This window comes from Rutidosis leptorrhynchoides, chromosome 11, assembly GCF_046630445.1.
Source record: "Rutidosis leptorrhynchoides isolate AG116_Rl617_1_P2 chromosome 11, CSIRO_AGI_Rlap_v1, whole genome shotgun sequence".
Taxonomy (NCBI): Eukaryota; Viridiplantae; Streptophyta; class Magnoliopsida; order Asterales; family Asteraceae; genus Rutidosis; species Rutidosis leptorrhynchoides.
Window position 1 is genome coordinate 253,215,001 of NC_092343.1, and position 25,000 is coordinate 253,240,000.

Genomic DNA, 25,000 nt, shown 5'->3' on the forward strand with positions numbered 1-25,000 from the left:
CCAAGTCGCGACTTAGTTTTCTAGGCCACTGCCAAGCTAAATCTTAGTCGCGACTTGGATTTATAGCCCATTGCCAAGCTAAATCAAGCACGATGTCGTGCATTTGAAAAAATTATGACTCCTCAGAAAATCAATGTCTGTTCCTATCACTTCACTTTTTGTGCAATATGTATATATAGGGGGTACCATGTCCACTCCATGCCCTGGTACCCAGATGTTGGGTCGGAAAGTGCATGCTACTAGAGGTTGCCTAGCGAAGCCGGAGAGCGATTACGAGTAACGAGTGACCCTATAACAAGTAACGAGTGACCCTATAACACGAAGCCAAACACCAAGTCGTGGCCCCGAAAACCAAGTCGTGACCGAGAAATAATAGCCACGGCCTGGTCGTCACCTAGCAAACCAAGTCGCGACTTGGTTTTCTAGGCCACTGCCAAGCTAAATCTAAGTCGCGACTTGGATTTTTAGCCCATTGCCAAGCTAAATCAAGCACGACGCCGTGATTTTGAAAAATTATGATTCCTAAGAAAATCAATGTCTGTTCCTGTCACTTCACTTTTTGTGCAATATGTATATATAGGGGACTGGGTGTTCCTGGACGAGGGCGTGCGAGTTGAGTCACTAGTCGAACTTTGTTCTCGACTACTGTGTGCCAATATACTCCATTCCCGACCGGAATTACCCCTTCTCCTCGGTGGGGAGTTCGTTTTTTGGCTTAAAAAAGCCTAAAAGCGGGCGAGGATCCCGGAGCATTGACGTTCGAGAAGCTAAAGCCCACCACACGTCGATGCTGGACCCTCCTTGGTGGCATGCCGGCTTGCGTGAATGTGCTGTAGGTTTCGTGAATGTGGGTTTGGTTTCGTGAATGTGTGTTGTGGATGATGCTCGTTAATATTTGTGGCCATGTGTCAAACCCCGTCCTTATCCCCCTGGACGGAATCATCAATCTGGTCTCATTGCGATGATCGACTCCAAATAATATCTTTAATTTGAGCAAATGCACAGCGGAAGACTCTATACGTACCTGAGAATAAACATGCTTTAAAACGTCAACATAAAGTTGGTGAGATATATAGGTTTGATGCTAGCAGCGTTATAACTATGGACCACAAGATTTCATGTTATACATAATACACTCCTCGTGTATGAAAAAGTCGTTGAGCACTTGGTAACCATACTTAACATTTAAATCACAGCAGCATATTCTTAAATAAACCCTACACCGTACCAAGTGTAGTAACGAAACGAAGTACTGTGCAACCGTTTAAAACTGGTCGTCCAGCCCGGTTGGGGTTGTCAGGCCCGATAGATCTATCAACAGGATTCGCGTTTACGCTCCTCACGTAAATATTAGCTACCAAGTATAAAGAGATATGCCATGGTACAACTCAACGTAGAATTTATATTTTAGATCACTTGTGTCCATAACGTAAATCATTTATAAAAACAGTGCATGTATTCTCAGCCCAAAATATTTAGAGTTTAAAAGGGACTATATACTCACCATACTGTATTTTGTAGTAAAAATACATATAACACCATTGGTAAATTATAAGGTTGGCCTTCGATTCACGAACCTATATCATTAATATATATATTAACACATATAGTGGTAATTGAACAAATTTATATATTATTGTGATTTAATTGTTATGTTAATTAGGTGTTTCATTAATAACCTAATTGGTTATATTCAGTAATATTTGTTATAAAGTATTAATAAAATTATGTTATATGTAGTAAATATAGTCTTATATATCTATTAGTTATTTGACAAAATAATATTGATACTAGTATTAATAATAATAATACTAATAATAATATAAAAGTAGTGATATTAATGTCAAAATAATAATAATGATGGTAAAAAAATAATGATTTTAATGAAAATGATAATTTTTCTAATAATGATAATAATAATAAAAATGATACTTCCTATAAGAACGATAGTTTTTTTTTTATTACAAATGATACTAATGATAATAATAGTTTTATTAATATTTTTTTTTTTATAATAATCCTTAATAATGAAAATAATTAGACTTTAATAATGATAATGATAATGGAAAGGAGAATAAAAATGTATACCCTTTTAAATTGGTTTTCTAAAAAGAAAAACTCCATATGAGACTCGAACCAAGACCTCTCGCTTAAACACAATTACTCATAACCACTGAACCAATGTTCTATTTTGGTAATAATTGCGTGATCAATTGTTTAATAAACACCAAACCATAAACATTTTCCTGATTCTCTTATCATCAACATTATCGCCTCTAACCTTCATCATTGTCCAATCAAATTTTCAGCCCAATAGCAACACAAATCTCGGTCCAAAGATAAACCCATTAAATCGGTACCCTAATTCAACTTATAGAAATCCTCAGCCCGTCGGTTTATGATTAAGAGAATAATAAAAAAAAATGTCGGTATCTCAAATAGGGAACAACACAACCAGTACGTGGCTACAACCTGTCAATTATATATTTTTTTTATTTGAATCGATGATAGTGGATTGTGGGGTTTTTGGGTCTGTCTTCAACAAAAGCAGGAATAATAAAACGCAGGCATCCTCTACTTCTATTCTTTATCTCCATGACTATCATCGTCTCACTCATCATCAGGTATCATCGCTTCTTAACAATAATTAAATGAGTTTCGATGGTTGGTTGTATTTGGGTCTTCGAACAAGAACAGGTGAAGGGTATCGGTTGTAGGTTTGTTTGATTTCGGGGTTTGTTTGCAGGAGAAATAGATACTAACAATAGCTAAATGTGTGGGTTGAGTTTCGGTTCACAACAGATTAGAAACAAAGAAACGAAGTGGTAGTAGCTGTAAAGAGAAAGAGAAACAATTGGGTCTTCGTTGGATTTTGGTGATTTGGATGACAGCTTGAATAAAACACGCAGCATATGTTCTCAATTGATGCAAGTAGGATCTAAAAGTGTGTGACTTCGAAACAGAAACAGAAAAATATTGTAGTTGGTCATGGTGGCTGTAAACAGGAAAAAGAAAAAAAATAAAATAAAAATAGCAATGGTTGTCGTGGTGTTGATTGTCGAAACAGAAGAACATATAGTAGCTGGTGACTGTTCGGTGTCTTGGTGGTGGTGAGGTTAGTGGTGGTTGAAGAGAGGTGAACAAAGATGATGAAAGTGGTGACTCGTGGTGGTTTATGGTGGAAAGAGGGTGACGATGGTTAAAGTCTCGGTGGTGGTGATGGTGGCGGTGTGTTTATAGGGTGACGGAGGTGTGTGCAACCTTCTAACCTATATGGTATAAAAGGAGTGCTTTTTAAATATATTAATGCTAGTATGAATAAAGAAAGCATAGAAAATAGAAAGATAACGAGTTCTGGTTCGTTGTACAGTAGCATAATGGGTAGTGATGAGGATGTTCGGTTGATGTTTAAACTTGGTGATATTAAGGTGATTACCACTGAATCATGAAATTTGTGTTGGAGAGGGGATGATTTTTGAATAAAGATGAGAGAGTGAGAGAGAGAAATGAGTTATATGATATTTAAGCTAGTAAATGACGATGATTCATTTCGTTGGTTAAATAGAAAAGACCAAACCAGGGTCCATCGAATAGAAAGAAAATATAATGAGGTGCTTCTTGTTTTTGACTAGACAGAATGATATAGATTTTTATACCCCAATCAATTATGCACTAAATATACATATAAACATCCCACATGGAAAAAGTGAAAAGAAAAGAATTAAAAAAAAATTTGTTAACGTGGAAACAAGAAATTAAAAGATTCCGTGATATGTTGTCTAGTTGTATGCGTCATGTACACTCAAAATTATCAAAATCTAATGTGATAATAATATAACTTAATACCATTAATCTGTATAAAATAGTAAGTAGAGAATAATGTTTGGTGACAAGGTGCCAACTTAAATGACAAAAGAAAGCAAGTGGGTTTGGTTGTTATCCATCTTATCTCCATGTGTAAATATATTATCCATTTAATAATACTTTATATATAGAGATATATTTTAAATAATAATTATTATAATATCTTATTTTTATTTTTTTATTATATTTTAATAACAACATCATATAATACTTCAAATTATATTTCGAATTATTATTTATATATACATACACATATATATTTACAATTAATTGTTCGTGAATCGTCGAGCCTAGTCAAAAGGGTATTTGATTTCAGAACTTTCGAGACTCAATATTACAGTTTTTTGCTTATCGTGTCGGAAACATATAAAGAATAAGGTTTAAATTTGGTTGGAAATTTCCGGGTCGTTACAGTACCCACCCGTTAAAGAAATTTCGTCCCCGAAATTTGATAGAGGTTGTCATAAATAACAATAGGAATGTTTTCATGACGAATATGAGGTAATAATAGAGTTTTATCATTATTGGAAGATATGGATAAAACGATTCGATCATGTGAGGCGCACGAGTGAAGTTATCACAAAAGAATGAAATGAGTGAATATGGAATTGTTTTAACCGATGATGTGATTAGGATTGATTTCCAGAATTTAAGGGATTTAAAGAAAATCTTATGTAATAAGATTTGGTTCTTCGACGATTTAGGAAACAGTATCTCCTTTGATTTAATGCGGTAATCTGTTTCGATTTCTTTGTCGGATATTTCACTATAAATTCACCTCCTTCCCTTCCTTACTTCCCACATCTTCTACCCCCAATTCATACCTTAGGGTATTCTTTAAAATGCTCCATCCCATTCTGATCCTTGATATACTCTTAATTTTCACATCTGTCATCCTTCTCTTCCATCTACCACCAGAAGAATCTATTTACTTTTACTATACTCTTGTGTTTATAGTGTTTCTAGTTCTTCCGTGTCTCTATATTGCTATCTGCATCAATATACACGGTTTGTAAATTCTGGGTGGTTGTTGGGTTTTATATCTTCCCTTATACTTCGATGTCCTTGCTTTTGTTTTCTATAATCATTGTCATCCACAGTTAATGCTTTCTCCTATTTGCTGCTATTTATACTCCATTTTCTATTTTGGGGCTTTGTCCTTCGTTTCTTCTTCCCGTCCTCAAGTCAAGCGATTAATGATCCGAAATTCGTAGGTATGAAATTTGAAATGAACATAGCTAATGCTATTAGAAAGAAATGGTAATGGCACGATTTTGATTTGTCCAATTACCCGAATATCCTGGAAAGATCGAACTATCAAGACGATATGTTCCTAATACGTTTGGGGATTAGATAGAATGTAAGAGCCGTGTAACATGGCACATGATGACGGTACTGTGAATCATCACATTCCATTAGGAACTTAACATGAGTATTAAATATAATGAAGTTGATCAAGTTTCATTATATTATACTAATTCATGCATCAGTTCCCAACACTACTTCAAAACATTCATATTTTAAACTCGGAGGTTTCAGAATTTAGAAACTAACACAGTTTCTTTTATATTGTAACGCAAATGTTACGAAGAGATAAATGATCTCAGATATGAATAGTTGTGAAAATATTTCCAGAAATATGGAGAAAAGGTATGAAGATATCTTATAATATCTAAGATAAGATGATGATGAAGAATATCATCCGGGCAAGGTTTAGAATAAAGAGTAGGGTTCTTACTAATGATTTCAGCAGGCACTGAATCATTTGGATTCTTTGAAAGCAGATTCAGTTCTTGTATTTGTTCTTTGTTTCCTTCACGGTTAGCTCAATCCGTTTTTCATTACCAAATTTGCTATCGAGTGTTTCTTACACTTCCTTCTTTATCATCAACTTTTAACCATTAAGACCATCTACAACATGCTGCTTCGTCAGCATTTTCAAAGTTAACAGATCTGGGTCATCGGTTATCAAACCGAGGTGATTTCAGGAGCATTGTGTTTTTAGATGATTAAACGCTGATGGTAGTATGGTGGATTGTAAAAGGTTCTCTGTTAACAACGTCGAAAGGATTACGTAGATATATATCGAGGTTATAATAAGAGTAGTCCTACTGAGAAGTCGAAGTGGAGCTGTGACAAAATTGGCTACTTTGAAAAGGAATCGTAAGGTTGTTTATGTTAATAACTGGTAAAGGATTCAACACGGGTACGTGTTAATCTAGGAATTTAGGTTCGAGAGTTTTTCAGGTGCATAAATCTTTTCTTCCGTAGATGAAGTACTGCTGGTTCATCTTCCTGATCGAGATGTTTTCAAAAATCATGAAAGATTTGAACGCGGATCGTAATTGTCGAGGTACAAATGAGGTTTAAGATGAAATCAAGTGGCAAACTTGAAGATTAGTTTTAGTTTCATATGTTATAATCAACATTTTAATTCATTTTAATTGTCCAAAGTTAGCAGTCTAATAGTCCGATTGTCCAATGGTCCAATAGTTCAACAGTTCAATATATTCATATATAATTTAATATACATAATTAATTAATACGTATCGTGACCCGTGTACCAGTCTCAGTGTCGATCACAACTCATAGTATATATATATTTTGGAATCAACTCCAACCCAGTATAACCAACTCCCACCTTCACATATAGAGTGTCTACGGTTGTTCCGAAATATATATATAGATGGGTCAATATGATAAATCGAAACCTTGTATACGTGTCCCGTTATTTAAAATGCGTAAAATAAATAAATGTATATCATGACCCATTATACAACGTGTTGTCTCAGAATTAATCCGACGTGTTGTTGTACATGTGTCCCGACGGTATGTAAAGTACAGAAATTAAAATTGCGAGAATGTAAATTGCGATAAATTAAATATTAATCAGTTAGCTGGGAATAGTTAGCCGGAACAGTTAGCGTGGAATCCTTAACAATATTTCAATTAGTTAATTCGTCTGTTTCTAACAAATTTTATTTTGTCCCATGTTTTCTTCATTATGCCACTTGTTGGATTCTGATAGGTTAAAATCCAAATATGAAATTTGAATGAAAATGGTTATTCTGTGGTGAACGGATACGTATATCGGTGATTGTAAGTAGGATAGTAAATGACCGTTGAATCAGATTCGAAGAATGTACAGTGTAACTTGTTAATGTGAATTTTAAATATTCCTTGGGTACTACCCACCCGTTAAAATATTTTCATCATTAACAGTTTATACGAAAGAATTTTTAATTACGATCTTTATGAAAATATACTTGCATATATATTTTCTTCAGATGTAATTATGGATTTAATGAGTCAATAAGATTTTATACTCGTTTGATTTATTGTTAGCACTTGATTACATGATCTCTAAAACTTTAGAGATTACATAATTGCCATGCCGGACGAAGGTAAATGAAGTAGAACAATACGTAGAACGAAATTAATCGATGTAGAATGATATGTAAAACAAGGAGTATACTTGAAGTATAGATGATGATATTGAACCGTGTGATGTTGATATCCGAGGTACAGACCGTGGCGTTGAGATTTATGACGTGATTGTGGTTGGGGTGATAAGAATATTGTCGGCATTGATGATGGTGGTACGGATTATGCTGCGGGTGCTGTTGCTGGTGTCTCCACACCGAATTCTCCAAAGCCATCACTCGATCACGTAGTTAGTTAACTTCTTATATTATGTCGGGATGATTGACGATTGAAACGAGCGGGTGAGTAAGATTCGAAATATAGGATAATATATAATCGTAACGGGATATTTCTAGAAATGAGAGGGTAAATGGTTTCTCGAACAGGTTCGCCGGTAAGTGCTTTCAGGTTCATTGCCAAGAGAAAGTCGATGAATGGAATGGTTCTTCGATGTGAAATAATTTTCGAATATAGGATGATATTCTAACTACATAGAATATCTATATATATATATATAACACTAAAGATTTTGTAGACTACAGAAGAACCTACGGCATTTGTCAGGCTGGTCTACAGATGCGCTAAGATATGAATTATCAGATACGCTAAAATATGAATTTCGTCTATACACTATCGATGCACTGAATGCAGTAGAACGTGTCTAGACTTGAGAATGATAGGCAAGCAATTTCCTAAAGATGATAAGCAGATGGTTTCCGACTAGAAATGATAAGCAAAACTTTTTGACATGTAAACACGGTCAAAGTCCAGACTCATTAATGTATCCTAACAACTACTAGTCAGACACACTAATGCAAGACCTGGTTCGCTAAGACCAACGCTCTGATACCATTCTGTCAAACCCCGTCCTTATCCCCCTGGACGGAATCATCAATCTGGTCTCATTGCGATGATCGACTCCAAATAATATCTTTAATTTGAGCAAATGCACAGCGGAAGACTCTATACGTACCTGAGAATAAACATGCTTTAAAACGTCAACATAAAGTTGGTGAGATATATAGGTTTGATGCTAGCAGCGTTATAACTATGGACCACAAGATTTCATGTTATACATAATACACTCCTCGTGTATGAAAAAGTCGTTGAGCACTTGGTAACCATACTTAACATTTAAATCACAGCAGCATATTCTTAAATAAACCCTACACCGTACCAAGTGTAGTAACGAAATGAAGTACTGTGCAACCGTTTAAAACTGGTCGTCCAGCCCGGTTGGGGTTGTCAGGCCCGATAGATCTATCAACAGGATTCGCGTTTACGCTCCTCACGTAAATATTAGCTACCAAGTATAAAGAGACATGCCATGGTACAACTCAACGTGAAATGTCCCGTTCTTATTGATTAAAAACGTTCCATATTAATTGATTTCGTTGCGAGGTTTTGACCTCTATATGAGACGTTTTTCAAAGACTGCATTCATTTTTAAAACAAACCATAACCTTTATTTCATAAATAAAGGTTTAAAAAGCTTTACGTAGATTATCAAATAATGATAATCTAAAATATCCTGTTTACACACGACCATTACATAATGGTTTACAATACAAATATGTTACATCGAAATCAGTTTCTTGAATGCAGTTTTTACACAATATCATACAAACATGGACTCCAAATCTTGTCCTTATTTTAGTATGCAACAGCGGAAGCTCTTAATATTCACCTGAGAATAAACATGCTTTAAACGTCAACAAAAATGTTGGTGAGTTATAGGTTTAACCTATATATATCAAATCGTAGCAATAGACCACAAGATTTCATATTTCAATACACATCCCATACATAGAGATAAAAATCATTCATATGGTGAACACCTGGTAACCGACAATAACAAGATGCATATATAAGAATATCCCCATCATTCCGGGACACCCTTCGGATATGATATAAATTTCGAAGTACTAAAGCATCCGGTACTTTGGATGGGGTTTGTTAGGCCCAATAGATCTATCTTTAGGATTCGCGTCAATTAGGGTGTCTGTTCCCTAATTCTTAGATTACCAGACTTAATAAAAAGGGGCATATTCGATTTCGATAATTCAACCATAGAATGTAGTTTCACGTACTTGTGTCTATTTTGTAAATCATTTATAAAACCTGCATGTATTCTCATCCCAAAAATATTAGATTTTAAAAGTGGGACTATAACTCACTTTCACAGATTTTTACTTCGTCGGGAAGTAAGACTTGGCCACTGGTTGATTCACGAACCTATAACAATATATACATATATATTAAAGTATGTTCAAAATATATTTACAACACTTTTAATATATTTTGATGTTTTAAGTTTATTAAGTCAGCTGTCCTCGTTAGTAACCTATAACTAGTTGTCCACAGTTAGATGTACAGAAATAAATCGATAAATATTATCTTGAATCAATCCACGACCCAGTGTATACGTATCTCAGTATTGATCACAACTCAAACTATATATATTTTGGAATCAACCTCAACCCTGTATAGCTAACTCCAACATTCACATATAGAGTGTCTATGGTTGTTCCGAAATATATATAGATGTGTCGACATGATAGGTCGAAACATTGTATACGTGTCTATGGTATCTCAAGATTACATAATATACAATACAAGTTGATTAAGTTATGGTTGGAATAGATTTGTTACCAATTTTCACGTAGCTAAAATGAGAAAAATTATCCAATCTTGTTTTACCCATAACTTCTTCATTTTAAATCCGTTTTGAGTGAATCAAATTGCTATGGTTTCATATTGAACTCTATTTTATGAATCTAAACAGAAAAAGTATAGGTTTATAGTCGAAAAATAAGTTACAAGTCGTTTTTGTAAAGGTAGTCATTTCAGTCGAAAGAACGACGTCTAGATGACCATTTTAGAAAACATACTTCCACTTTGAGTTTAACCATAATTTTTGGATATAGTTTCATGTTCATAATAAAAATCATTTTCTCAGAATAACAACTTTTAAATCAAAGTTTATCATAGTTTTTAATTAACTAACCCAAAACAGCCCGCGGTGTTACTACGACGGCGTAAATCCGGTTTTACGGTGTTTTTCTTGTTTCCAGGTTTTAAATCATTAAGTTAGCATATCATATAGATATAGAACATGTGTTTAGTTGATTTTAAAAGTCAAGTTAGAAGGATTAACTTTTGTTTGCGAACAAGTTTAGAATTAACTAAACTATGTTCTAGTGATTACAAGTTTAAACCTTCGAATAAGATAGCTTTATATGTATGAATCGAATGATGTTATGAACATCATTACTACCTTAATTTCCTTGGATAAACCTACTGGAAAAGAGAAAAATGGATCTAGCTTCAATGGATCCTTGGATGGCTCGAAGTTCTTGAAGCAGAATCATGACACGAAAACAAGTTCAAGTAAGATCATCACTTGAAATAAGATTGTTATAGTTATAGAAATTGAACCAAAGTTTGAATATGATTATTACCTTGTATTAGAATGATAACCTACTGTAAGAAACAAAGATTTCTTGAGGTTGGATGATCACCTTACAAGATTGGAAGTGAGCTAGCAAACTTGAAAGTATTCTTGATTTTATGAAACTAGAACTTTTGGAATTTATGAAGAACACTTAGAACTTGAAGATAGAACTTGAGAGAGATCAATTAGATGAAGAAAATTGAAGAATGAAAGTGTTTGTAGGTGTTTTTGGTCGTTGGTGTATGGATTAGATATAAAGGATATGTAATTTTGTTTTCATGTAAATAAGTCATGAATGATTACTCATATTTTTGTAATTTTATGAGATATTTCATGCTAGTTGCCAAATGATGGTTCCCACATGTGTTAGGTGACTCAAATGGGCTGCTAAGAGCTGATCATTGGAGTGTATATACCAATAGTACATACATCTAAAAGCTGTGTATTGTACGAGTACGAATACGGGTGCATACGAGTAGAATTGTTGATGAAACTGAACGAGGATGTAATTGTAAGCATTTTTGTTAAGTAGAAGTATTTTGATAAGTGTATTGAAGTCTTTCAAAAGTGTATAAATACATATTAAAACACTACATGTATATACATTTTAACTGAGTCGTTAAGTCATCGTTAGTCGTTACATGTAAGTGTTGTTTTGAAACCTTTAGGTTAACGATCTTGTTAAATGTTGTTAACCCAATGTTTATAATATCAAATGAGATTTTAAATTATTATATTATCATGATATTATCATGTATGAATATCTCTTAATATGATATATATACATTAAATGTCTTTACAACGATAATCGTTACATATATGTCTCGTTTAAAAATCATTAAGTTAGTAGTCTTGTTTTTACATATGTAGTTCATTGTTAATATACTTTATGATATGTTTTCTTATCATAGTATCATGTTAACTATATATATATATCCTTATATATGTCATCATATAGTTTTTACAAGTTTTAACGTTCGTGAATCACCAATCAACTTGGGTGGTCAATTGTCTATATGAAACATATTTCAATTAATCAAGTCTTAAAAAGTTTGATTGCTTAACATGTTGGAAACATTTAATCATATAAATATCAATCTCAATTAATATATATAAACATGGAAAAGTTCGGGTCACTACAGTACCTACCCGTTAAATAAATTTCGTCCCGAAATTTTAAGCTGTTGAAGGTGTTGACGAATCTTCTGGAAATAGATGCGGGTATTTCTTCTTCATCTGATCTTCACGCTCCAAGGTGAACTCGGGTCCTCTACGAGCATTCCATCGAACCTTAACAATTGGTATCTTGTTTTGCTTAAGTCTTTTAACCTCACGATCCATTATTTCGACGGGTTCTTCGATGAATTGGAGTTTTTCATTGATTTGGATTTCATCTAACGGAATAGTGAGATCTTCTTTAGCAAAACATTTCTTCAAATTCGAGACGTGGAAAGTGTTATGTACAGCCGCGAGTTGTTGAGGTAACTCAAGTCGGTAAGCTACTGGTCCGACACGATCAATAATCTTGAATGGTCCAATATACCTTGGATTTAATTTCCCTCGTTTACCAAATCGAACAACGCCTTTCCAAGGTGAAACTTTAAGCATGACCATCTCTCCAATTTCAAATTCTATATCTTTTCTTTTAATGTCAGCGTAGCTCTTTTGTCGACTTTGGGCGGTTTTCAACCGTTGTTAAATTTGGATGATCTTCTCGGTAGTTTCTTGTATAATCTCCGGACCCGTAATCTGTCTATCCCCCACCTCACTCCAACAAATCGGAGACCTGCACTTTCTACCATAAAGTGCTTCAAACGGCGCCATCTCAATGCTTGAATGGTAGCTGTTGTTGTAGGAAAATTCTGCTAACGGTAGATGTCGATCCCAACTGTTTCCGAAATCAATAACACATGCTCGTAGCATGTCTTCAAGCGTTTGTATCGTCCTTTCGCTCTGCCCATCAGTTTGTGGATGATAGGCAATACTCATGTCTAGACGAGTTCCTAATGCTTGCTGTAATGTCTTCCAGAATCTTGAAATAAATCTGCCATCCCTATCAGAGATAATAGAGATTGGTATTCCATGTCTGGAGACGACTTCCTTCAAATACAGTCGTGCTAACTTCTCCATCTTGTCATCTTCTCTTATTGGTAGGAAGTGTGCTGATTTGGTGAGACGATCAACAATTACCCAAATAGTATCAAAACCACTTGCAGTCCTTGGCAATTTAGTGATGAAATCCATGGTAATGTTTTCCCATTTCCATTCCGGGATTTCGGGTTGTTGAAGTAGACCTGATGGTTTCTGATGTTCAGCTTTGACCTTAGAACACGTCAAACATTCTCCTACGTATTTAGCAACATCGGCTTTCATACCCGGCCACCAAAAATGTTTCTTGAGATCCTTGTACATCTTCCCCGTTCCAGGATGTATTGAGTATCTGGTTTTATGAGCTTCTCTAAGTACCATTTCTCTCATATCTCCAAATTTTGGTACCCAAATCCTTTCAGCCCTATACCGGGTTCCGTCTTCCCGAATATTAAGATGCTTCTCCGATCCTTTGGGTATTTCATCCTTTAAATTTCCCTCTTTTAAAACTCCTTGTTGCGCCTCCTTTATTTGAGTAGTAATGTTATTATGAATCATTATATTCATAGATTTTACTCGAATGGGTTCTCTATCCTTCCTGCTCAAGGCATCGGCTACCACATTTGCCTTCCCCGGGTGGTAACGAATCTCAAAATCGTAATCATTCAATAATTCAATCCACCTACGCTGCCTCATATTCAGTTGTTTCTGATTAAATATGTGTTGAAGACTTTTGTGGTCGGTATATATAATACTTTTGACCCCATATAAGTAGTGCCTCCAAGTCTTTAATGCAAAAACAACCGCGCCTAATTCCAAATCATGCGTCGTATAATTTTGTTCGTGAATCTTCAATTGTCTAGACGCATAAGCAATCACCTTCATTCGTTGCATTAATACACAACCGAGACCTTGCTTTGATGCGTCACAATAAATCACAAAATCATCATTCCCTTCAGGCAATGACAATATAGGTGCCGTAGTTAGCTTTTTCTTCAATAACTGAAACGCTTTCTCTTGTTCATCCTTCCATTCAAATTTCTTCCCTTTATGCGTTAATGCAGTCAAGGGTTTTGCTATTCTGGAAAAGTCTTGGATGAACCTTCTGTAGTAACCAGCTAGTCCTAAAAACTGGCGTATGTGTTTCGGAGTTTTCGGGGTTTCCCACTTTTCAACAGTTTCTATCTTTGCCGGATCCACCTTAATACCTTCTTTGTTCACTATGTGACCGAGGAATTGAACTTCTTCCAACCAAAATGCACACTTTGAAAACTTAGCGTACAATTCTTCCTTCCTCAATACTTCTAACACCTTTCTCAAATGTTCACCGTGTTCTTGGTCATTCTTTGAGTAAATAAGTATGTCATCAATGAAAACAATGACAAACTTGTCAAGGTATGGTCCACACACTCGGTTCATAAGGTCCATGAACACAGCTGGTGCATTAGTTAAACCAAACGGCATGACCATAAACTCGTAATGACCGTAACGTGTTCTGAAAGCAGTCTTTGGAATATCATCTTCTTTCACCCGCATTTGATGATACCCGGAACGTAAGTCAATCTTTGAATAAACAGACGAGCCTTGTAGTTGATCAAATAAGTCGTCGATTCTCGGTAGTGGGTAGCGGTTCTTGATGGTAAGTTTGTTCAACTCTCGGTAGTCGATACACAACCTGAATGTACCATCTTTCTTCTTGACAAACAAAACAGGAGCTCCCCACGGTGATGTGCTTGGTCGAATGAAACCACGCTCTAAAAGTTCTTGTAATTGGCTTTGCAGTTCTTTCATCTCGCTGGGTGCGAGTCTGTAAGGAGCACGAGCTATTGGTGCAGCTCCTGGTACAAGATCTATTTGAAATTCAACGGATCGATGTGGGGGTAATCCCGGTAATTCTTTCGGAAATACATCGGGAAATTCTTTTGCAATGGGAACATCATTGATGCTCTTTTCTTCAGTTTGTACTTTCTCGACGTGTGCTAGAACAGCATAGCAACCTTTTCTTATTAGTTTTTGTGCCTTCAAATTACTAATAAGATGTAGCTTCGTGTTGCCCTTTTCTCCGTACACCATTAAGGGTATTCCTTTTTCTCGTATAATGCGAATTGCATTTTTGTAACAAACGATCTCTGCTTTCACTTCTTTCAACCAGTCCATACCGATTATCACATCAAAACTCCCTAACTCTACTGGTATCAAATCAATCTTAAATGTTTCGCTAACCAGTTTAATTTCTCGATTCCGACATATATTATCTGCTGAAATTAATTTACCATTTGCTAATTCGAGTAAAAATTTACTATCCAAAGGCGTCAATGGACAACTTAATTTAGCACAAAAATCTCTACTCATATAGCTTCTATCCGCACCCGAATCAAATAAAACGTAAGAAGATTTATTGTCAATAAGAAACGTACCCGTAACAAGCTCCGGGTCTTCCTGTGCCTCTACCGCATTAATATTGAAAACTCTTCCACGGCCTTGTCCATTCGTGTTCTCCTGGTTCGGGCAATTTCTAATAATGTGGCCTGGTTTTCCACATTTATAACAAACTACATTGGCATAACTTGCTCCGACACTACTTGCTCCGCCATTACTCGTCCCGACACCATTTGTTCCTTTCGTTCTATTAACCCCTGGTCCGTAGACCTCACACTTCGCCGCGCTATGACCATTTCTTTTACACTTGTTGCAAAATTTGGTGCAGAACCCCGAGTGATTCTTTTCACACCTTTGGCATAGCTGCTTCTGATTGTTGTTGTTGTTGCGGTTATTATTGTTGTTGGGATGATTGTTGTAGTTGCTGTTGTTGTTGTTGTTGTTGTTGTTGTTGATGGGCCGTTTGTTGTAGTTGCGATTGATGTTGCGATTGTTGGGATAATTGTTGCGATTATTGTTGTAATTGCTGTTGTTGTTGTATTGGTGATTCTTATCACCGTTTTCCTCCCACTTTCTTTTGACTTGCTTCACATTGGCCTCTTCAGCAGTCTGTTCTTTAATTCTTTCTTCAATCTGGTTCACTAGTTTGTGAGCCATTCTACATGCCTGTTGTATGGAGGCGGGCTCGTGTGAACTTATATCTTCTTGGATTCTTTCCGGTAATCCTTTCACAAACGCGTCGATCTTCTCTTCCTCATCTTCGAATGCTCCCGGACACAATAGGCACAATTCTGTGAATCGTCTTTCGTACGTGGTAATATCAAATCCTTGGGTTCGTAACCCTCTAAGTTCTGTCTTGAGCTTATTGACCTCAGTTCTGGGACGGTACTTCTCGTTCATCAAGTGCTTGAATGCTGACCACGGTAGTGCGTACGCATCATCTTGTCCCACTTGCTCTAGATAGGTATTCCACCATGTTAACGCAGAACCTGTGAAGGTATGCGTAGCGTACTTCACTTTGTCCTCTTCAGTACACTTACTTATGGCAAACACCGATTCAACCTTCTCAGTCCACCGTTTCAATCCGATCGGTCCTTCGGTTCCATCAAATTCCAAAGGTTTGCAGGCAGTGAATTCTTTGTAGGTGCATCCTACACGATTTCCTGTACTGCTAGATCCAAGGTTATTGTTGGTATGTAGTGCAGCCTGTACTGCGGCTATGTTTGAAGCTAGAAAAGTACGGAATTCCTCTTCATTCATATTCACGGTGTGTCGAGTAGTCGGTGCCATTTCCTTCAAAATAGTTAAATGGAACAAGTTAATCATACAGAATATTAAGAGTAGTTAATAGTATTTCGTAGCATAATATGAACTCATTTATAAAAGCTTTTTCTTCATATTAGCGTTTTATAAGTTTAAATTCGGGTAGTACCTACCCGTTAAGTTCATACTTAGTAGCTAATATACAATTCAACTACTACAATTCTATATGAAAAACTGATTATAATAATATTTCGCGTTCAAACTTTTATACAATATTTTACAAACTTACAATACCGCTTATTTTACATAAAGCATGAAATATAGCACAAAATAACTTTGATACAAGATAGTTGTGAAGACAATTCTAGCTAGTACACAAGTCGTTCAGCAAAGGCAATAAAGACACGTAATTCATACGTCTAGAAACAAGTCATGCATTCTGGTTTTACTAGGACTACTTCCCATCCTTGGTCTTGTGCAACATAACCGTTATGGCCGTTGATAAGACAGCGTGTTGTAACGTCATCAAAGGGACGAGGGTTACGTAATGTCCAACAGTCCCGTAATAATCTAAAAACCTCATTTCTTACCCCAATTACCGACTCCGTCACTTGTGGAAACATTTTGTTTAATAGTTGTAGCCCGATGTTCTTGTTCTCACTTTGGTGAGAAGCGAACATTACTAATCCGTAAGCATAACATGCTTCTTTATGTTGCATGTTAGCCGCTTTTTCTAAATCACGAAGTCCAATATTCGGATATATTGAGTCAAAATAATTTCTTAACCCGTTGCGTAAAATAGCATTTGGGTTCCCCGCAATATATGCGTCAAAGTAAACACATCATAACTTATGGGTTTCCCAATGTGATATCCCCCATCTTTCAAACGAAAGTCTCTTATAAACCAAGACATTCTTGGAACGTTCTTCGAATGTCTTACAAACTGATCTCGCCTTAAATAGTTGTGCCGAAGAATTCTGGCCGACTCTAGACAAGATTTCATCAATCATGTCTCCGGGTAGGTCTCTTAAAATATTGGGTTGTCTATCCATTTTGTGTTTTTAAACTGTAAAATAGACAAGAGTTAGATTCATAAAAAAAATACTTATTAATACAAGCAATTTTTACATATATCATAAAGCATAAGAACACTATATTCCATATATTACACCACACGAATACAACTATCTTATTCCGACTCGCTCGTTTCTTCTTCTTCGGTTTTGGTTCGTTTTGCCAAGTTTCTAGGGATATATGATGTTCCCCTAATACGAGCCGTCGTTGTCCACATTGGTTTAGAAAAACCTGGTGGTTTAGAGGTTCCCGGGTCATTGTTACAACTTAAGGACTTCGGGGGTTGACGATACATATAAAGTTCATCGGGGTTGGAATTAGATTTCTCTATTTTTATGCCCTTTCCCTTATTATTTTCTTTTGCCTTTTTAAATTCAGTTGGGGTAATTTCTATAACATCATCGGAATTCTCGTCGGAATCCGATTCATCGGAGAATTGGTAATCCTCCCAATATTTTGCTTCCTTGGCGGAAACACCATTGACCATAATTAACTTTGGTCGGTTGGTTGAGGATTTTCTTTTACTTAACCGTTTTATTATTTCCCCCACCGGTTCTATTTCTTCATCCGGTTCCGATTCTTCTTCCGGTTCCGATTCTTCTTCCGGTTCCGACTCTTCTTCCGGTTCCTCTTCGGGAACTTGTGAATCAGTCCACAAATCATTCCAATTTACATTTGACTCTTCATTATTATTAGGTGAGTCAATGGGACTTGTTCTAGAGGTAGACATCTATCACATAATATCAAACACGTTAAGAGATTAATATATCACATAATATTCATATGTTAAAAATATATAGTTTCCAACAAAAATGTTAAGCAATCATTTTTAAAGAAAACATGGTCGAAGTCCAGACTCACTAATGCATCCTAACAAACTCGATAAGACACACTAATGCAAATTTTCTGGTTCTCTAAGACCAACGCTCGGATACCAACTGAAATGTCCCGTTCTTATTGATTAAAAACGTTCCATATTAATTGATTTCGTTGCGAGGTTTTGACCTCTATATGAGACGTTTTTCAAAGACTGCATTCATTTTTAAAACAAACCATAACCTTTATTTCATAAATAAAGGTTTAAAAAGCTTTACGTAGATTATCAAATAATGATAATCTAAAATATCCTGTTTACACACGACCATTACATAATGGTTTACAATACAAATATGTTACATCGAAATCAGTTTCTTGAATGCAGTTTTTACACAATATCATACAAACATGGACTCCAAATCTTGTCCTTATTTTAGTATGCAACAGCGGAAGCTCTTAATATTCACCTGAGAATAAACATGCTTTAAACGTCAACAAAAATGTTGGTGAGTTATAGGTTTAACCTATATATATCAAATCGTAGCAATAGACCACAAGATTTCATATTTCAATACACATCCCATACATAGAGATAAAAATCATTCATATGGTGAACACCTGGTAACCGACAATAACAAGATGCATATATAAGAATATCCCCATCATTCCGGGACACCCTTCGGATATGATATAAATTTCGAAGTACTAAAGCATCCGGTACTTTGGATGGGGTTTGTTAGGCCCAATAGATCTATCTTTAGGATTCGCGTCAATTAGGGTGTCTGTTCCCTAATTCTTAGATTACCAGACTTAATAAAAAGGGGCATATTCGATTTCGATAATTCAACCATAGAATGTAGTTTCACGTACTTGTGTCTATTTTGTAAATCATTTATAAAACCTGCATGTATTCTCATCCCAAAAATATTATATTTTAAAAGTGGGACTATAACTCACTTTCACAGATTTTTACTTCGTCGGGAAGTAAGACTTGGCCACTGGTTGATTCACGAACCTATAACAATATATACATATATATTAAAGTATGTTCAAAATATATTTACAACACTTTTAATATATTTTGATGTTTTAAGTTTATTAAGTCAGCTGTCCTCGTTAGTAACCTATAACTAGTTGTCCACAGTTAGATGTACAGAAATAAATCGATAAATATTATCTTGAATCAATCCACGACCCAGTGTATACGTATCTCAGTATTGATCACAACTCAAACTATATATATTTTGGAATCAACCTCAACCCTGTATAGCTAACTCCAACATTCACATATAGAGTGTCTATGGTTGTTCCGAAATATATATAGATGTGTCGACATGATAGGTCGAAACATTGTATACGTGTCTATGGTATCTCAAGATTACATAATATACAATACAAGTTGATTAAGTTATGGTTGGAATAGATTTGTTACCAATTTTCACGTAGCTAAAATGAGAAAAATTATCCAATCTTGTTTTACCCATAACTTCTTCATTTTAAATCCGTTTTGAGTGAATCAAATTGCTATGGTTTCATATTGAACTCTATTTTATGAATCTAAACAGAAAAAGTATAGGTTTATAGTCGGAAAAATAAGTTACAAGTCGTTTTTGTAAAGGTAGTCATTTCAGTCGAAAGAACGACGTCTAGATGACCATTTTAGAAAACATACTTCCACTTTGAGTTTAACCATAATTTTTGGATATAGTTTCATGTTCATAATAAAAATCATTTTCTCAGAATAACAACTTTTAAATCAAAGTTTATCATAGTTTTTAATTAACTAACCCAAAACAGCCCGCGGTGTTACTACGACGGCGTAAATCCGGTTTTACGGTGTTTTTCTTGTTTCCAGGTTTTAAATCATTAAGTTAGCATATCATATAGATATAGAACATGTGTTTAGTTGATTTTAAAAGTCAAGTTAGAAGGATTAACTTTTGTTTGCGAACAAGTTTAGAATTAACTAAACTATGTTCTAGTGATTACAAGTTTAAACCTTCGAATAAGATAGCTTTATATGTATGAATCGAATGATGTTATGAACATCATTACTACCTTAATTTCCTTGGATAAACCTACTGGAAAAGAGAAAAATGGATCTAGCTTCAATGGATCCTTGGATGGCTCGAAGTTCTTGAAGCAGAATCATGACACGAAAACAAGTTCAAGTAAGATCATCACTTGAAATAAGATTGTTATAGTTATAGAAATTGAACCAAAGTTTGAATATGATTATTACCTTGTATTAGAATGATAACCTACTGTAAGAAACAAAGATTTCTTGAGGTTGGATGATCACCTTACAAGATTGGAAGTGAGCTAGCAAACTTGAAAGTATTCTTGATTTTATGAAACTAGAACTTTTGGAATTTATGAAGAACACTTAGAACTTGAAGATAGAACTTGAGAGAGATCAATTAGATGAAGAAAATTGAAGAATGAAAGTGTTTGTAGGTGTTTTTGGTCGTTGGTGTATGGATTAGATATAAAGGATATGTAATTTTGTTTTCATGTAAATAAGTCATGAATGATTACTCATATTTTTGTAATTTTATGAGATATTTCATGCTAGTTGCCAAATGATGGTTCCCACATGTGTTAGGTGACTCAAATGGGCTGCTAAGAGCTGATCATTGGAGTGTATATACCAATAGTACATACATCTAAAAGCTGTGTATTGTACGAGTACGAATACGGGTGCATACGAGTAGAATTGTTGATGAAACTGAACGAGGATGTAATTGTAAGCATTTTTGTTAAGTAGAAGTATTTTGATAAGTGTATTGAAGTCTTTCAAAAGTGTATAAATACATATTAAAACACTACATGTATATACATTTTAACTGAGTCGTTAAGTCATCGTTAGTCGTTACATGTAAGTGTTGTTTTGAAACCTTTAGGTTAACGATCTTGTTAAATGTTGTTAACCCAATGTTTATAATATCAAATGAGATTTTAAATTATTATATTATCATGATATTATCATGTATGAATATCTCTTAATATGATATATATACATTAAATGTCTTTACAACGATAATCGTTACATATATGTCTCGTTTAAAAATCATTAAGTTAGTAGTCTTGTTTTTACATATGTAGTTCATTGTTAATATACTTTATGATATGTTTTATTATCATAGTATCATGTTAACTATATATATATATCCATATATATGTCATCATATAGTTTTTACAAGTTTTAACGTTCGTGAATCACCAATCAACTTGGGTGGTCAATTGTCTATATGAAACATATTTCAATTAATCAAGTCTTAAAAAGTTTGATTGCTTAACATGTTGGAAACATTTAATCATATAAATATCAATCTCAATTAATATATATAAACATGGAAAAGTTCGGGTCACTACACAATGTAGAATTTATATTTTAGATCACTTGTGTCCATAACGTAAATCATTTATAAAAACAGTGCATGTATTCTCAGCCCAAAATATTTAGAGTTTAAAAGGGACTATATACTCACCATACTGTATTTTGTAGTAAAAATACATATAACACCATTGGTAAATTATAAGGTTGGCCTTCGATTCACGAACCTATATCATTAATATATATATTAACACATATAGTGGTAATTGAACAAATTTATATATTATTGTGATTTAATTGTTATGTTAATTAGGTGTTTCATTAATAACCTAATTGGTTATATTCAGTAATATTTGTTATAAAGTATTAATAAAATTATGTTATATGTAGTAAATATAGTCTTATATATCTATTAGTTATTTGACAAAATAATATTGATACTAGTATTAATAATAATAATACTAATAATAATATAAAAGTAGTGATATTAATGTCAAAATAATAATAATGATGGTAAAAAAATAATGATTTTAATGAAAATGATAATTTTTCTAATAATGATAATAATAATAAAAATGATACTTCCTATAAGAACGATAGTTTTTTTTTATTACAAATGATACTAATGATAATAATAGTTTTATTAATATTTTTTTTATAATAATCCTTAATAATGAAAATAATTAGACTTTAATAATGATAATGATAATGGAAAGGAGAATAAAAATGTATACCCTTTTAAATTGGTTTTCTAAAAAGAAAAACTCCATATGAGACTCGAACCAAGACCTCTCGCTTAAACACAATTACTCATAACCACTGAACCAATGTTCTATTTTGGTAATAATTGCGTGATCAATTGTTTAATAAACACCAAACCATAAACATTTTCCTGATTCTCTTATCATCAACATTATCGCCTCTAACCTTCATCATTGTCCAATCAAATTTTCAGCCCAATAGCAAAACAAATCTCGGTCCAAAGATAAACCCATTAAATCGGTACCCTAATTCAACTTATAGAAATCCTCAGCCCGTCGGTTTATGATTAAGAGAATAATAAAAAAAAATGTCGGTATCTCAAATAGGGAACAACACAACCAGTACGTGGCTACAACCTGTCAATTATATATTTTTTTTTATTTGAATCGATGATAGTGGATTGTGGGGTTTTTGGGTCTGTCTTCAACAAAAGCAGGAATAATAAAACGCAGGCATCCTCTACTTCTATTCTTTATCTCCATGACTATCATCGTCTCACTCATCATCAGGTATCATCGCTTCTTAACAATAATTAAATGAGTTTCGATGGTTGGTTGTATTTGGGTCTTCGAACAAGAACAGGTGAAGGGTATCGGTTGTAGGTTTGTTTGATTTCGGGGTTTGTTTGCAGGAGAAATAGATACTAACAATAGCTAAATGTGTGGGTTGAGTTTCGGTTCACAACAGATTAGAAACAAAGAAACGAAGTGGTAGTAGCTGTAAAGAGAAAGAGAAACAATTGGGTCTTCGTTGGATTTTGGTGATTTGGATGACAGCTTGAATAAAACACGCAGCATATGTTCTCAATTGATGCAAGTAGGATCTAAAAGTGTGTGACTTCGAAACAGAAACAGAAAAATATTGTAGTTGGTCATGGTGGCTGTAAACAGGAAAAAGAAAAAAAATAAAATAAAAATAGCAATGGTTGTCGTGGTGTTGATTGTCGAAACAGAAGAACATATAGTAGCTGGTGACTGTTCGGTGTCTTGGTGGTGGTGAGGTTAGTGGTGGTTGAAGAGAGGTGAACAAATATGATGAAAGTGGTGACTCGTGGTGGTTTATGGTGGAAAGAGGGTGACGATGGTTAAAGTCTCGGTGGTGGTGATGGTGGCGGTGTGTTTATAGGGTGACGGAGGTGTGTGCAACCTTCTAACCTATATGGTATAAAAGGAGTGCTTTTTAAATATATTAATGCTAGTATGATTAAAGAAAGCATAGAAAATAGAAAGATAACGAGTTCTGGTTCGTTGTACAGTAGCATAATGGGTAGTGATGAGGATGTTCGGTTGATGTTTAAACTTGGTGATATTAAGGTGATTACCACTGAATCATGAAATTTGTGTTGGAGAGGGGATGATTTTTGAATAAAGTTGAGAGAGTGAGAGAGAGAAATGAGTTATATGATATTTAAGCTAGTAAATGACGATGATTCATTTCGTTGGTTAAATATAAAAGACCAAACCAGGGTCCATCGAATAGAAAGAAAATATAATGAGGTGCTTCTTGTTTTTGACTAGACAGAATGATATAGATTTTTATACCCCAATCAATTATGCACTAAATATACATATAAACATCCCACATGCAAAAAGTGAAAATAAAAGAATTTAAAAAAAATTTGTTAACGTGGAAACAAGAAATTAAAAGATTCCGTGATATGTTGTCTAGTTGTATGCGTCATGTACACTCAAAATTATCAAAATCTAATGTGATAATAATATAACTTAATACCATTAATCTGTATAAAATAGTAAGTAGAGAATAATGTTTGGTGACAAGGTGCCAACTTAAATGACAAAAGAAAGCAAGTGGGTTTGGTTGTTATCCATCTTATCTCCATGTGTAAATATATTATCCATTTAATAATACTTTATATATAGAGATATATTTTAAATAATAATTATTATAATATCTTATTTTTATTTTTTTATTATATTTTAATAACAACATCATATAATACTTCAAATTATATTTCGAATTATTATTTATATATACATACACATATATATTTACAAATAATTGTTCGTGAATCGTCGAGCCTAGTCAAAAGGGTATTTGATTTCAGAACTTTCGAGACTCAATATTACAGATTTTTGCTTATCGTGTCAGAAACATATAAAGAATAAGGTTTAAATTTGGTTGGAAATTTCCGGGTCGTTACACCATGTCATGTTGCTTGTTGATCTTGGCTCAGCTTTGATCATCGTTTTAAGATTAACGGGTCTCCTCATTAGGCTTGCACGGTCAGTCTGATTGTATTGCTTGTTCTTCTTTGAATGTTACGTTACGATTGGATTGTGAGTGTGACCAACGAGATGACGTGACTTGTTAGGCTTGAAACGTGTGCTTGCGATATGGAACGGTTGCGTTTATTGATGTGTTTTGTTTCACAGCGATTTACGGTTTTTCGCATCGTTCGGTGCATCTTGGGGTCATTTTGGCTAGTGGCGGCTTTTCTTGCATTTGAGCTTGGATGGTGGCTACTAGTTGGCGTGGTTTCGGGGATGTCTTACCGTAAAGGTGCATGAGTGGTGTTTGGT